The sequence below is a fragment of the Globicephala melas genome, chromosome X, assembly GCF_963455315.2.
Source record: "Globicephala melas chromosome X, mGloMel1.2, whole genome shotgun sequence".
In the NCBI taxonomy this organism is placed as follows: domain Eukaryota; kingdom Metazoa; phylum Chordata; class Mammalia; order Artiodactyla; family Delphinidae; genus Globicephala; species Globicephala melas.
The window spans coordinates 66,383,395-66,399,057 of record NC_083335.1 but is presented as its reverse complement, the minus strand read 5'-3'; the positions used below and the strand labels follow the sequence as shown (position 1 = coordinate 66,399,057).

Below are 15,663 nucleotides of genomic sequence, written 5' to 3'. Positions count from 1 at the left end.
GTACATTTTAATCCTTAGGGAAACCTCTGAAATATATGAAAACCTACTAAAAATTATTAAATAAATTAAAATGGAATACTATAAAATATTCAAATCAAATGGAATAGAGGAAAGAAGGAAAAGTAGAATTTTACAAAGAGAGGAGAGACATAATAAAAAGATAGACATAAATGCATATAAATAAATATCTTAATTTTATATGGCCTAGGATTTTGGGCTCAAGATCAGGGGAATAGATGCACTTTCATATTTGCCAAAAACCCTGGATATTATATATAAAAGAAATATAAGAAGAATGAAAAGGGATGGAGATCAGCAAGAGACACTGGCACCCAAGAAAAGACATTACATTGCGGTTTTTTTCTTTTGCCTAATATATCTCAGGTTAAGTGCTGAAGTATCTGGCAAATAGAAAGACCTGTGAGCACAGACCAAAAATCAAAACAGAACAAATCCCTAGGAAAAGGATTCTCTAGCCAGTAGCAACCCATCAAATAAGACAACTTTTAGAAAGTATTGCCCTACTACTTCCAAACCTAAGGGTAAAAATCACTGCTGCATCCACACCTTCATCAGCAAAGGCTGAGTGGCATCATAGCCTTCTCTGTTGCCAATCTACAATGAGACTCTTCAACCACCCTCAACCAATGTCAGGGTAGTATGAGAGAAAGCCTGTTGGGCAGCAAAGCCTTTACTGCACAGTGGCAGCACTAATCCCCATGGCATAAATAGAGGCCTTGTGGGCATCTTGGATTCATATCCACATCCCGCAGTAACAAAGAGCACTTCCCTTTCTACATGGGGCTTGTCAGATGAGGCCATGTGGTAAGCTAGTACTTCAATCACTCTCCAGCCCTATTGAGTGCTGTCCCAACCACCCATTCTGATATCTGTGGAGGACATGTGGTGAGGAGCATTGATATAATATGCTGTTCCCTCACACCTACATATGATCAGCAGTAATGAGCTTCCTCTCCCTCCTGGAGTTTAAAGAATGTCAAGGGGAGAACCTGTACATTCACTGTTACCTAGTACTGATACCTGGCAGAATCTCCATCCCTCACCAGAGCTGACTCATAGGAGGTCTGTAAAAAGAAGATTCAAATGAATTCCAGAATCATATGCCCAAAATGTCTAGCATAAAAAAAAATCATAATCATGGGCGAGGAAATTTTCAACTTTAATGAGAAAAGACAATAAATAGCTGCCAACATAGAGATGACACAGATGTTGGAATTACCTATTGAAGACTATAAAGCAGCCCCCACAGGAATGTTTTAACAAGCAATTAAAAACACATTTGAAATAGAATATCAGAAAATCTCAGTAAGGAAAGAAGATATGAAGGACCAAGTGTTTAATTTCAGAACTGAAAAACATAAATGAAGTAACTAAACAGATGGTTTTAACAGCACAATGGAGATGACAGAGAAAAGACCCAGTGAACTGAAAGATAGAACAATTAAAATTATTCACAGCAAATAGACTAAACATTTTTTTAAGCCTCAAGGGTCTTTGGGACAATAACAGAAGTTCCACATGATTCCTGTCACTGGGGTCCCATAAGAAGGTAAGAAAGAAGGTAAGTCCAAAATGTGTTTGACAATGACTGAAGACTCCTCCAATTTTTTAAAACACATAGATTCACAAAGCTTAATGAACCCCAAATAGTAGAAACCCAAAGAAATCCATTCTGAGGCACACAGTAGTCAAACTATTAAAAACAAAAGATACTCATGAAAGAAGCCAGAGGGGGCCAAAAAGAAACAAACAAAAACTATTGTAGACAAAAACACAAATGATAGTAGACTTGTCCTCAGAAAATGTGGAGGCCAGAAAGAGGTGACTTTACATTTTTCAAGTCATAAAGGAACTGTCACCTAGATTTTTATAGTGGGCAAAGTTATCCTTTAGGAATGAAGAAGAAATAAACACATTTTCAAACAAATTAAACACAGGATAAATTGATGTTCCCAGACCTATTCTATAAGAATGGTTAAAGAACATTCTCCAAACAAGTGAAATGATAAATATTGGAACACTAGGAGGGACGAAAGAACAGTAGAAGGTGAAGACTGTTTAACACTGAGCATGGTTCTCAAAGCATGTGGTGAAAATATTTAAAACTATTATAAATAGGAGAGGGAAAAGAGACAGAAGTTCTCTACACTTATTACCAAGAGCAACTAAAAATCTCTAAGAAGAGATATACTCAAAAACACTAGATAAATCAATATGATATCCTAATACGCACTCAAGTAAAAATTAGTAAGGTAGGAAAGATAAATATAAATGAAAAACAGAAGGAGCAAGCAAACAGCAATATAAATTGTGGAGTTAACCCTACCATGTCAAAAGTTATAATGTAAATTTCTAATTATGGAACAATTATAATGTATATAATATACAATAATATATATAACATAAATTATAATATGGGTACAATTATAAGACAGTGGCATAGAGGACAAATTTACATGGCCAGTTATACATGCTATATATCAGTAAATCACTCAAAATATTGTGATATATATGCTTGGAAGTAGAAACATGGAAAAAGCTAACCATGCAAATATGAACCTGAAGAAATTAGGAGTTCCTGTAAATTTCACCACAAAAAATCACAAGGACCAGGAAGAGACAAAACATAATAAAAGAGTCAACTAAGAATATATAACAATCCTAAATTTTATGCATCAAACAGCAGAGGTTGAAAATACAAAAAGTGGTAATGGATACAAAAATAATAAATAGAGTTGGCAAACACTCCTCTCAATAGTGGATAGAATTAGACAGAAAATTAGTAAGGGTAGAGAATTGATCAAAACTATGAATTACCCAGACTTAATTGACAGAAGAAACAGGCCATCCATATAATACCAAAGTAAATGTTCTCTTCAAATGAACATTTGAAATAAACAAATGTAGAAATGATACCATATTTTGTGCCACAAAGCAAATCTGAATGTGTTTAAAAGCATTTCAACCATAGAGTGTTTTCTGACCACAATAGTATTAAAGTAGAAATGCATAAGTGAAAGGTAACAGGAAATTTTATGAACACTTGGAAACTAAAAAACATACTTTTTGGGGGGGGGGCGGGTACGCAGGCCTCTCACTGTTGTGGCCTCTCCTGTTGCGGAGCACAGGCTCTGGACGCACAGGCCCAGCGGCCATGGCTCACGGGCCTAGCCGCTCCATGGCATGTGGGATCTTCCCGGACTGGGGCATGAACCCACATCCCCTGCATCAGCAGGCAGACTCCCAACCACTGCACCACCAGGGAAGCCCAAAACATACTTTTAAATAACCCACTGATGAAAGAAAATGTCTTTCAAGAAATACAAATACCTAAAAATGACAAAAAATATTAAATATGTAAGGTACAGCTCAATCAGTGCTGCAAGAAACATATCATTGAATACACACATCAGAAAACACAAAAACCACAAAATCAGTAAACACCTTAAGAAACTAGGAAAAGAATGGCAAATTAAATACAAAACAAGAAGAAGGAAGAGAATAAGACCAGAAACTGATGAAACGATGCACAAAACAATAGAGAAAATGAAACATAAGCTGTTTCATTGAAAGGCTTGTTGAAATTAACAAACCTCTACCAAGACTGGGAAAAAAGTGAAGCCACAAATAGTTCAATAACACAAGAGAAACAAGATATAACAATAAACTATGAAGACCTTAAAGAAATGAGAAAATACGAATAACTTGCCATGCTTGAGTTAGACACATTAAATGAAATGGACCAATACCTTAAAGAACACAAATTACTGTTACTCGCTAAAAGAAGTAAAATGAATAGTCCAATAACAACTTATTTACATTTATAATTTTAAAACTCCTGGAAAAAAGATCTCCAGGCCCACTTTGTTTTACTGCAAAAACGAACTAAATATTTTCAGATTTATCACCAATTTGCATGTGATCTCTTTCAGAAAATAAAAAAGAAAAGCACTTCTTAACTCATTCTGTAAGACTAGGTTGTTGCCTTTATATCAAAGGCAAATGAACTTAAAAAATAAATAAAATACATAAATAAACTACAGACTAATATCAGTTTAATATAGATATACAATTCCTTAACAAATAGACAATTTTTTTTTTTTTTGGCAGTACGCGGACCTCTCACTGTTGTGGCTTCTCCCGCTGCAGAGCACAGGCTCAGCGGCCATGGCTCACGGGCCCAGCCGCTCCGCAACATGTGGGATCCTCCCGGACCGGGGCACGAACCCGTGTCCCCTGCATCAGCAGGTGGACTCTCAACCACTGCGCCACCAGGGAAGCCCAACAAATAGACAATTTGAATAAGCCCTTATGTATTACAGAAATTAAATCGATAAATAACAGCCTTCAATAAGGGAAAGCATAAGGCCTAGATGGATTCACTGGGGAATTCTATCAACAATTTATGGAAGAAACTATGTCAATACTCTGCAAAGTCTTCCAGAAGATAGAAGCAGTAGGAATATTTCCTAACTCATACAATTGGACCACAATTACCATATATCAAAATCACAGACATTAAAAGAATACTACAAACCTGTATTTCATGAACACAGATGTAAAAATCCTTAACAAAATATTATATCAAATCCAAATATGAATTAAAATTTTTAAGCCGTGAACTTATGGAATTTACCCCATGTAAGCAACATGGTTTCAACATTCAAAAATCAGTTTCTGTAATCCATCACATCAACAGGCTAAAAAAAGAAAAATCATATGGTCATATAAATAGATGCAGTAAAAATCATTTGACAAAATCCAAAACCCATACATGATTTGTAAAAAAGAATAAAGAGTAACATCCTTAACCTGATAAAAACTTATTCAAAAAACCTACAGCTAATATCATTTTTTAAAATTGTATTTTAAAAATGTTTTATTGAAATATAGTTGATTTAAATGTGTGAGTTTCAGTTGTACAGCAAAGTGAGATATATATATATATTTTTTTAAGATTATTTTCCATTATAGGTTATTAAAAGATATTGACTATAGTTCCCTGTGCTATACAGTAGGTCCTTGTTGGTTATCTATTTTATATAGAGTACTGTGTATATTTTAATCCCAAACCCCTAATTTATTCCTCCCTCCCTCTTTCCCCTTTGGTAGCCATAAGGTTCTGTTCCGTGAGTCTATTTCTGTTTTGCAAATAAGTTCATTTGTATCATTTTTTAGATTCCACAAATAAGTGATATATATTTGTCTTCCTCTGTCTGGTATGACTCTGGTATGACTGCTTGGATTGCATGAGCCCCATTAGCACCAAATGCGCAGGGAAGCAGGCAGCCACGGGCGCAAGAGATATGGCCCTCTCTGGATTATTCTTAACTTAGGATGCAACTAACTATAGTTTTCAACATAAGTGAAACAAAAAGTGAAAAGAGATATAGAAAGATCCACAATTATTCTTGGAGAATTTAACTTTCCTCTCTCGTTATTCATCAATTATTATTATTAATTCATTATTTTATTCATATATGAAATCACGTAGACAGAAAATATCATGGATGTAGAAGTCTAAACACTATAAATCAACTTTACTTAGATGACATTTATGGAACACTCCACCTAACAACTGTAGATTGCAAGTTCACTTGAAACATTCAGCAGTATTCACCATATGCTCAGCCAAAAGGAAATTTGATCAAATGTACTATGATCATAATCATAGAAAGTGTTATTTGTCGCAATAATGGAATTAAACCAGAAATCAGTAACAGAAACATCTGATACGTCCTCTACTCTTTGGAAATTAAGCAACAACCTCTCCAAATCTAATTGGTATAAGAAATTAGATTTGTATAAGAATTAGATTAGAAAATATTTTGAACTGAATAAAACATACAGCATATCAAAACTGGGATGTTTCTACACAGAACTTGAAATTTTTAACGTTAAATTCTTACATTGGTATTCAAGAAAGGCTTTAAATCATTAAAAATTTCCCCTTGAAGCAGGGAGAAAAAGAACAAATTAAACTGAAAGCAAGCGGTAGTAATGAATAATAAATATGGGAGCTAAAATCAGTGAAATTGAAAAAAGAAAGTAAAATTAGCAAAAGCAAACCTTTCTAAAATCAATAAATATGATAAGCTACCTGCCGTAACCTCCAAGAAAAAAAGAGACATAACAAAATTATCATTATCATGAATAAAAGATGATATTATTACAAACCCTAAAGGCATTAAAAGATATTAAAACACCAACTACTATAATTACACCAAGAACAGATAATTTGAATAGGCCCATATTTATTAAAGAATTATATAATTTGTATTTAACCTTTCAACTTCAAAGTTTTGGTGGAAGAAATCAATGACCTAAATTAATTGAGAGACATACTGTGTTCATGGGTTTGAAGACTCATCATAGTAAGGATGCCAATTCTCCTCAAATTTATCTGTAGAATTAACAATTTTCCAAACATGATCGTAGCAGTTAGTAGTATACTGTCTACCTACTAAATAAATATTTTCAATAAATATTTTTGTATGATCGAGTGATGAAATAAGTGACCAAAAAATACATTACAAATAAACTTTTTGTAGAACTTATTTTTCAGCTTGAGACTCTTCTGTATATCAGTTTTCCATTTGTCAAATTAGTGTAACAATTGTGGGATCTTAGTTTTTTAAAATGATTCAGTGCAAGGTGTATGGATAGAAAATATATTTAATTGAACTCAGTATGATGAATTACATCATGATATTTCCTATATTTTAAAACATTTCATATATGATATTCTGTTATACATTTTCTTATTTGGTTCCCCAGAACTTTTGTATTTCTCCATATTCCTACTTTTTGCATATTTTTTATTTATTTATTTTTATTATTTTTTTTTATTTTTTATTTTTTAACATCTTTATTGGGGTATAATTGCTTTACAGTGATGTGTTAGTTTCTGCTTTATAACAAAGTGAATCAGTTATACATATACATATGTTCCCATATCTCTTCCCTCTTGCGTCTCCCTCCCTCCCACCCTCCCTATCCCACCCCTCCAGGCTGTCACAAAGCACCAAGCCAATATCCCTGTGCCATGCAGCTGCTTCCCACTAGCTATCTACCTTACTACGTTTGTTAGTGTGTATATGTCCATGACTCTCTCTCGCCCTGTCACAGCTCACCCTTCCCCCTCCCCATAACCTCAAGTCCGTTCTCTAGGAGGTCTGCGTCTTTATTCCTGCCTTACCCCTAGGTTCTTCATGACATTTTTTTTTCTTAAATTCCATATATATGTGTTAGCATACGGTATTTGTCTTTTTCTTTCTGACTTACTTCACTCTGTATGACAGACTCTAAGTCTATCCACCTCATTACAAATAGCTCAATTTCGTTTCTTTTTATGGCTGAGTAATATTCCATTGTATATATGTGCCACATCTTCTTTATCCATTCATCCGATGATGGGCACTTAGGTTGTTTCCATCTCCGGGCTATTGTAAATAGAGCTGCAGTGAACATTTTGGTACATGACTCTTTTTGAATTTCGGTTTTCTCAGGGTATATGCCCAGTAGTGGGATTGCTGGGTCATATGGTAGTTCTATTTGTAGCTTTTTAAGGAACCTCCATACTGTTCTCCATAGTGGCTGAACCAATTCACATTCCCACCAGCAGTGCAAGAGTGTTCCTTTTCTCCACACCCTCTCCAGCATTTATTGTTTCTAGATTTTTTGATGATGGCCATTCTGACTGGTGTGAGATGATATCTCATTGTAGTTTTGTTTTGCATTTCTCTAATGATTAATGATGTTGAGCATTCTTTCATGTGTTTGTTGGCAGTCTGTATATCTTCTTTGGAGAAATGTCTGTTTAGGTCTTCTGCCCGTTTTTGGATTGGGTTGTTTGTTTTTTTGTTACTGAGCTGCATGAGCTGCTTGTAAATTTTGGAGATTAATGGAAAATGGATGAGAAGTAGTATTATGTAGTTGACTACTGTGAGGATTAATTTTATGTGTTGTTGAGAATTTAAACTCCATAATATTGCTGCCTTGGCATCCATTTTGTATGTTTAAGTACCCTGCAGGGGCCTTAAGTTGACACTAGCCCCTTCAAAGAATGCATGCCCTATATAACAGCAGGGGCACAAATGTAAATGTAGGGTCCTGATATGACTCCCCAAACTGCCCTTGTAGTAAGCATTCTCATCCAAAGCCTCCCCCTTGTGCACCTTTTATATTAGACTCAAGAAGCTTTCCAAAGTCCGATTCTTTTTGGTTTGAATTGACCAATTCAGCCCTAGCCTGGGATCTCTTGCGGTCTTTTGTTGAACTGTGACTCACCATCTGACATCCTGAGGCTCTACTTGACAAATGATAATTTAACAAGTCACAACATGTGTCAGTTTGACTGCACTAAGTGATGCCCCAGATAGCCGGTAAAGAATTATTTCTGGGTGTATCTGTGAGAGTCTATCCAGAAGATTTGTATTTGAATCAGTAGACTGAGTAAAGAATATCCACCCTCACCAATGTGCCAGAATAGAACAAAAAGGCAAAGGAAGAGTGAATTCTTTCCTGCTGTCAGACATTGGAGCTCCTGGTTCTCAGGCTTTCAGACTCCAGGATTTACACCACCACCTCTCTTCTCCCCTAGAGTTTCAGTCTTGGAATGGGAGTTACATCATTGGTTCCCCTGTCTCCCAGGACTTCAGACTTGGACTGAATTATACCACCAGCTTTCCTGAGCCTCCAGCTTGCTGACAGCAGATCATGGGACTTCTCATCCTGTGTTGCCACATGGGCCAATTCCTATAATAAATCTCTTCATATATTTGTTTTATATCCTTCTGGTTCTGTTTCTAAGGGGAACCCTGACTAATATAACTAGTTTATATGAATGTGTAAAGTGAAGGAGTAGAAAAAAACACTTTGAAATTTAAATCTCAGAATTAGGATGCTCAAATTAATTTTTAAAGACATACTTTCAAGTATTAGATTTAAAATTCTCATGTCTATTTCATAATATCTTCAAAAGTTAACCTTAGGGGCTTCCTTGGTGGCGCAGTGGTTGAGAGTCCGCCTGCCGATGCAGGGGACATGGGTTCGTGCCCCGGTCCGGGAAGATCCCACATGCCGCAGAGCGGCTAGGCCCGTGAGCCATGGCCGCTTAGCCTGAGCGTCCGGAGCCTGTGCTCCGCAGTGGGAGAGGCCACAACAGTGAGAGGCCCACGTACTGCAAAAAAAAAAAAAAAAAAAAAAAAAAGAGTTAACCTTAAAATGTTAGAGCAATTATAATTAGAAAAATATACCAGTAGAGCAATTATACCTCAGTATGGGAAATTTATTTGAGAACCATTATAACCACTTGTCAGCGTTTTTAAGCTGAGCCATATTCATGATAACTTATTCCAAAAATAATATATTTTCAAATGTATTTACAAGTGTCTGTCATCAAGATTTTTGTAGACTATTAGAACTAAAGTTAATGTTTTGGTTTTTACTGTAACAGTGTTAAACATGCCAATTATAGAAGAGTAAATTGCAGGCATTAATAAAAATATTGAAAAGTAAGTAAAGATAAACTATTATACATATATATGTAGTAGTTGGGTATCTTCTTAGGTCTGGGAAATATCAATTCTAAATAACAACTCTTGGTCCTGTTTTTAAAATAGGTTTGTGGCAGACAAACCATAAGGTAACCCCCAATATTTTCTTGTCTACTAGTGTTTACACCTTTGTCTATTCCCCTCCCCTTCTGTGCACACAGTACCTGTGACTTCCAACCAATAGCAAACTCTAAACAATGGCAGAGGTGATGGAATGTCATTCACTTGATTAGGTTATGTTATGTGACCAAAAGTCACTTCTATGATTATATCATGTTATCTAAGACTCTATCCTATATCAGACTGGAGGAAGAAACTCATTGCTGGTTTCACAATGTAAGCAGTTATGTTGGGGAGACACATGGGAAACAGGAACTGTGGCATCATTTAGGACCGGAGGGCAGTCTCCTGCTGGCAGGCAGCAAAATGTCTGAAAATTTGGTTATATAGCCACAAGAACATGAATTATGCCAACAACCTGAATGAACTTGGAAGTATATTCTTTTCCTAACTATTCCTACAGATGAGAACCCAGCCCAGCCAACACCTTGATTACAGTCTTGTGAGACCCTAAGCAGAGGAGGCAGCTAAGCTGTCCCAGATCCTTGGCCAACACATAACACGATATAAAAAATGTGTGTTATTTAAAGCTGTTAACTTCATGGTAATTTTTAGCCAGGAATAGAAAATGAATATAAAGTTTAATGTGAAGTTGTCTGTGTCTACAATCTATTTGAATAGTCTTTAACCTGTTCTTCTACAAATATATTTTTTGATTAGCTTTGGAAAGGATTATCATCTAGTATATTTTTCAGGATTGCTCCTAAAATTTTAAAACTTTTGTTTTCTTTACAAGTAGGTTTATGAGCTATCTACTGTTGTGTAAAAAATTGGCCCATAATATGAAGGCTTAAAACTACAAACATTAATTACCTCACAGTTTGTAGGAATTAGAAATTCAGGTATAGCTTAGCTAATAGTTCTGGCACAGCATTTCTCAGAATATTGGAGCCAGGGAGTCTGTTGAGACTGGAACCATCTGAAGGTTTGACTGGGTTGTGGGATTCACTTATAAGATTGCTCAGTCACATTGCTTTTGGTAGGAATATTTCATTCCTTCTATGCGGGCCTCAGCATATAGCAGTTGGCTTTTCCCAGAGTGAACAATCCAAGAGAGAGAGCAAGGAAGAAGCCTCCAATGCCTTTTGTGATATAGTCCTCCTGAGTCGTGTACCATCACTTGTATTTTGTAGCCACCTCCTATTGCTATTGTGGTGAGAGCAAGTGTTGGGAGGATCTGCTTGAAACACTGTGTGATGTTAATCATCTTTGTGTGAGTGGTTTGTCCCCAGTAAATTGCATAACAGTAAAAAGTGATTTCTGCTTGTTTTTGTGTTTGTTTGCGGTACACGGGCCTCTCCCGCTGAGGAGCACAGGCTCCGGACGCACAGGCTTAGCGGCCATGGCTCATGGGCCCAGCCGCTCCGCGGCATGTGGGGTCCTCCCAGACCAGGGCACGAACCCATGTCCCCTGCATTGGCAGGTGGCCTCTCAACCACTGCACCACCAGGGAAGCCCTGTTTTTGTGTATTTTTCATGTTTAGTGCAATACAGTAAACCTTGTATAACATCATGGGACCCATTCAAAGTGCCACTAGTGATGCTGGAAGTGCTCCCAAGAAGCAGAAAAAAGTTGTGACATTACAAGAAAAAGTTGAATTGCTTGACATGCACCTGCCATTTCAAGATAAATCCAGTATAAGGATTATTGTAAGAAAAGGAAAGAAAACGAAATTCATAACGTCCTTGCTGTGGCTAGCAACAGACCTAAAAACCTTGCACTTTTTGTGAAATAACTTTTTATCTCCTATTGAAAATGCAGCTTCTATGTGGGTGCAGGATTGGTATAAGAAAGTCATGCCTATAGACTCTAATATGATTCAAAATAAAGCTATGTCAGTATATGGCAAAGCAAAAGGAAGGTGAAGGATCTAAAGCTGGAGAATTTAATGCCAGAAAAGGATGGTTTGATCATTTTAGAAAGAGGTTTGGCTTAAAAAATGCCACGATAACAAGAGAACCAACTTCTGCTAATGAAGAGGCAGCAGACAAGTTCCCAGATACCATTAAGAAAATCACTGAGGAGAAAGGATGTCTTTTTTAAAAATATGTATTTTATTGATTTTTAACTAATTTTATTGGAGTATAGTTGCTTTACAATGTTGTGTTAGTTCTTGCTGTACAGCAAAGTGAATCAGTTATACGTATACATATATCCCCTCTTTTTTAGATTTCATTCCCACTTAGGTCACCACACAGCACTGAGTACTACTGTGCTATACAGTAGGTTCTCATTAGTTATCTATTTTATTCACAATAGTGTATATATGTCAGTCCCAATCTCCCAATTCATCCCACCCCCATTCCCCCCTTGGTATCCATAAGTTCTTTACATCTGTGTCTCTATTTCTGCTTTGCAAGTAAGTTCATCTGTACCATTTTCTTTTTTTTTTTTCATCTGTACCATTTTCTAGATTTCCACGTATAAGTGATATTATATGATATTTGTTTTTCTCTTTCTGACTTCATTCTGTATGACAGTCTCTAGGTCCATCCACGTCTCTGCAAATGATCCAATTTCGTTCCTTTTAATGGCTGAGTAATATTACATTGTTTATATGTACCACATCTTTATCCATTCCTCGGTTGATGGATCTTTAGATTGCTTCCACGTCCTGTCTATTGTAAATAGTGCTGCAATGAACATCTGGGTGCATGCATCATTTCAAATTATGGTTTTCTCTGGGTATATGCCCGGTAATGAGATTGCTGTGTCATATGGTAGTTCTATTTTTAGTTTTTTTAGGAACCTCCTTACTGTTCTCCATAGTGGCTGTACCAATTTACATTCCCACCAACAGTGTAGGAGGGTTCCCTTTTCTCCACATCCTTTCCAGCATTTATGGTTTGTAGATTTTTTTGATGATGGCGTTCTGACTGGTGTGAGGTGATATTTCATTGTAGTTTTGATTTACATCTCTCTAGTACTTAGTGATGTTGATCTTCTTTTCATGGGTTTGTTGGTCATTGCGACAGTCAGGTATGGGCCCAACTCTCCAGCGTCATCCATTTTCAGGGCTAGTTAATTTGGCAGGTGAGTTGTTACACACTCCTTAGCAGATTCCAACATCCATGGCCACTGTCCTGCTGAAAGGGTATCTTCTTGAACAGGTTTTTAACGCAGACAAAAGTGCCTTATTCTGGGCGGAAAATGCCACAAAGGACTTCTATTAGTAAGGAAGAGAAGCAACCATCAGAATTTAAGGCAGGAAGGGGTAGGATAACTCTACTGTTTTGTGCAAATGGAGTCGGGTTTATGAACAGGACTGCCTTTACCTATAGAGCAGCTAACCCCCGAGCCTTGAAGGGAAAAGGTAAACACCAACTGCCAGTCTTTTGGTTGTACAACAAGAAGGACTGGACGACAACCCTTTTTTCTGGATTGGTTCCATCAATGCTTTGTCCCTGAAGTCAGGAAATACTTTGCCAGTAAGGGATGGCCTTCTGAGGTTCTTTTGATATTGGACAATGCCCCTGGCCATCCAGAACCCCATGAGTCCAATACTGAGGGCGTCAAAGTGGTTTATGCCCCCAAATACACGTCTGTAATTCAGCCTCTAGGTCAGAGGGTCATAAGGATCTTTAAGGCTCATTACACACAGTACTGTATGGGAAAGATTGTCGATGCTATAGAAGAGAACCACGATAGAGAGAACATCATGAAAGTCTGGAAGGAGTACACCATTGAAGATGCCATCATTGTTATAGAAAAAGCCATGAAAGGCATCAAGCCCAAAACAATAAATTCCTGCTGGAAAAAAACTGTCCAGATGTTGTGCATGACTTCACAGGATTTAGGACAGAGCCATCAAAGAAATCATGAAATAGATTGTGGATATGGCCAAAAAGATGGGGAGAGTGAGTGATTCAAGATATGGATCTATTGAGAAATTCAAGAGTTAACAGACACCATACCAGAGGAATTAACAGATGACAACTTGATGGAGATGAGTGCTTCTGAACCAGTGCCAGACGACAAGTAAGAAGACTTAGAAGCAGCACCAGAAAACAAATTGACGTTAGACAATCTAGCAGTGTTCCAGTTATTCAAGACTGCTTTTGACTTCTTTTATGACAGGGACCCTTATATGATACAGGTGCTGAAACTAAAGCAAATCTTGGAAGAAGGATTAGTACCATATAGAAACAGTTTTAGAGAAATGGAAAGACAAAAAAGTCAGACAGAAATTGTGATGTATTTCTGTAAAGTTGCACCGAGTGTGCCTGCCTCTCCTGCCTCCCCTTCTACCTCTGCCATCCCTGAGACTGCAAGACCAAACCCTCCTCATCCTCCTCAGTCTAGTCAATATGAAGATGATGAAGATGAAGAATTTACGATGATCCACTTCCACTTAACGGTAGCAAATAATCATCATGCCCTACAGTTTAGAAACTTATCTATTGTGTATGTCTGTGAATGTCTTCATATGAAAATCTAATAAACTTACAGCAAAAACTCTATGGGACCTTTTTTGTCACCATTGTCATCATCATCCCCTAAGTATTCATTGTATATCACATCCTGTACAAGACTTGTATTGAGCTGGGTAACCTATCCTTACATAGGCATAATGTGAATGACATTTAATATAAAATTAGTAGTGGGTTAGTTTTCTTACTGTTTTATAACTTTACTTTCAAAGAATTACATTACAGTATGCCTCTCGTTATTAGAGAAACTGCATCAGCCTTATCATCACAGGTAAGTGGTTTTTTAAAAGTGTAATAACATTTCCAATACTGTATTAAGAATGTGACTGTAATATTGCATACCATAAAATTTTTATAACATTTCATTCATTAGTGTATAGGCTATCATATTGATTACACTAGGCTACCATAAAGCAATCTTTCTTATCAATGCATGAATCATTATACCTGTAAATAAATATTAATTTCTTTTTTCACATTGTTTCATTTTTGATGTCTAGTGTTAATAATATGTATAACATCTAAAGTGTTTTGTATCATATAAGACTGTTGTGGGTACTCACAGATGATTCATCTTGTAAACAGATGATGTAAACTTATGGTATCAATTAATATATTACAGTACTGTAAATGTATTTTCTCTTATGATTTTCTTAACATTTTCTTTTCTCTAGCTTACTTTATGGTGAGAATGTAATATATAATACATATAGCATACAAATATGTGTTAATTGACTGTTTATGTTATCAGTAAGACTTCTGGTCAACAGTTGGCTATTAGTAAAGTTTTTAGGGAGTCAAAAGTTATATGCAGGTATTTGACTGAATGAGGGTTTGGTGCCCCTAGCCCCCACATTGTTCAAGAGTCAACTGCATTTATGTAATAATGAGACCTCTATAAAAAGAAATGTGTAAAATGAAAGGAATATTGAAATAATTATGCAGCTATGCAAGTAACTACTCTGTCTCTTTTCCCTTTCTCACACACACACACACACACACACACACACACACACTCATGCCCTTATTCAGTTTTGCTAGTATATTTTTAGTGGTTATTTATATTATTATTTTAAACTCAACAAACTGTGGGATAATAGTTTTAATTGATGAGAAAGAATAGCATGCTTGGTGTAAATTTAAAAAACATCTCATTATTTAAGTGGTATGCAAGGTTATAGCTTAGTTAGGTAATTGAGTAACTTGGTCATTCTAATGTTTTTTCCATTCCAGCTTCAGTTAAAAAGTTTGGAGATTAATAGCAGACTTGTTATAAGTAACAGCTTACCACATACATTAGTAATGTGGTTTGCAAACTCATTAAAAGATTGTGGTAGCTGAAGTAAAACAGTCATGTTGCTATACAGAGTGGTGTTTTATCTTCTTTCTCTAAGCATCTCAGCTTTGAGTCATTCCTGAAGAAGGGTTTAATCACGTTCCAGCAAGTCTCTTCATCTTTGACATCCATCTGCACTGCTGAGCTCTGTGGACCTGGTCTTATACTTGGTTTGGTTTCTGTAGCATCTTTATTAAG

At 36.3% G+C, this 15,663-nt stretch overlaps 1 long non-coding RNA gene and 1 pseudogene across 1 annotated transcript in view; one reads left to right on the top strand and one right to left on the bottom strand.

Moving 5' to 3' along the window:
- Positions 1–15,663, top strand: part of LOC132594543 (dnaJ homolog subfamily B member 6-like) — a 41,084-nt pseudogene that overhangs the window by 12,232 nt on the left and 13,189 nt on the right.
- LOC132594544 (uncharacterized) overlaps positions 15,147–15,663 on the bottom strand; it is a 94,018-nt gene continuing 93,501 nt past the window's right edge. The window contains exon 4 of the long non-coding RNA XR_009560762.1: positions 15,147–15,663. This is a non-coding gene — a long non-coding RNA (uncharacterized lncRNA).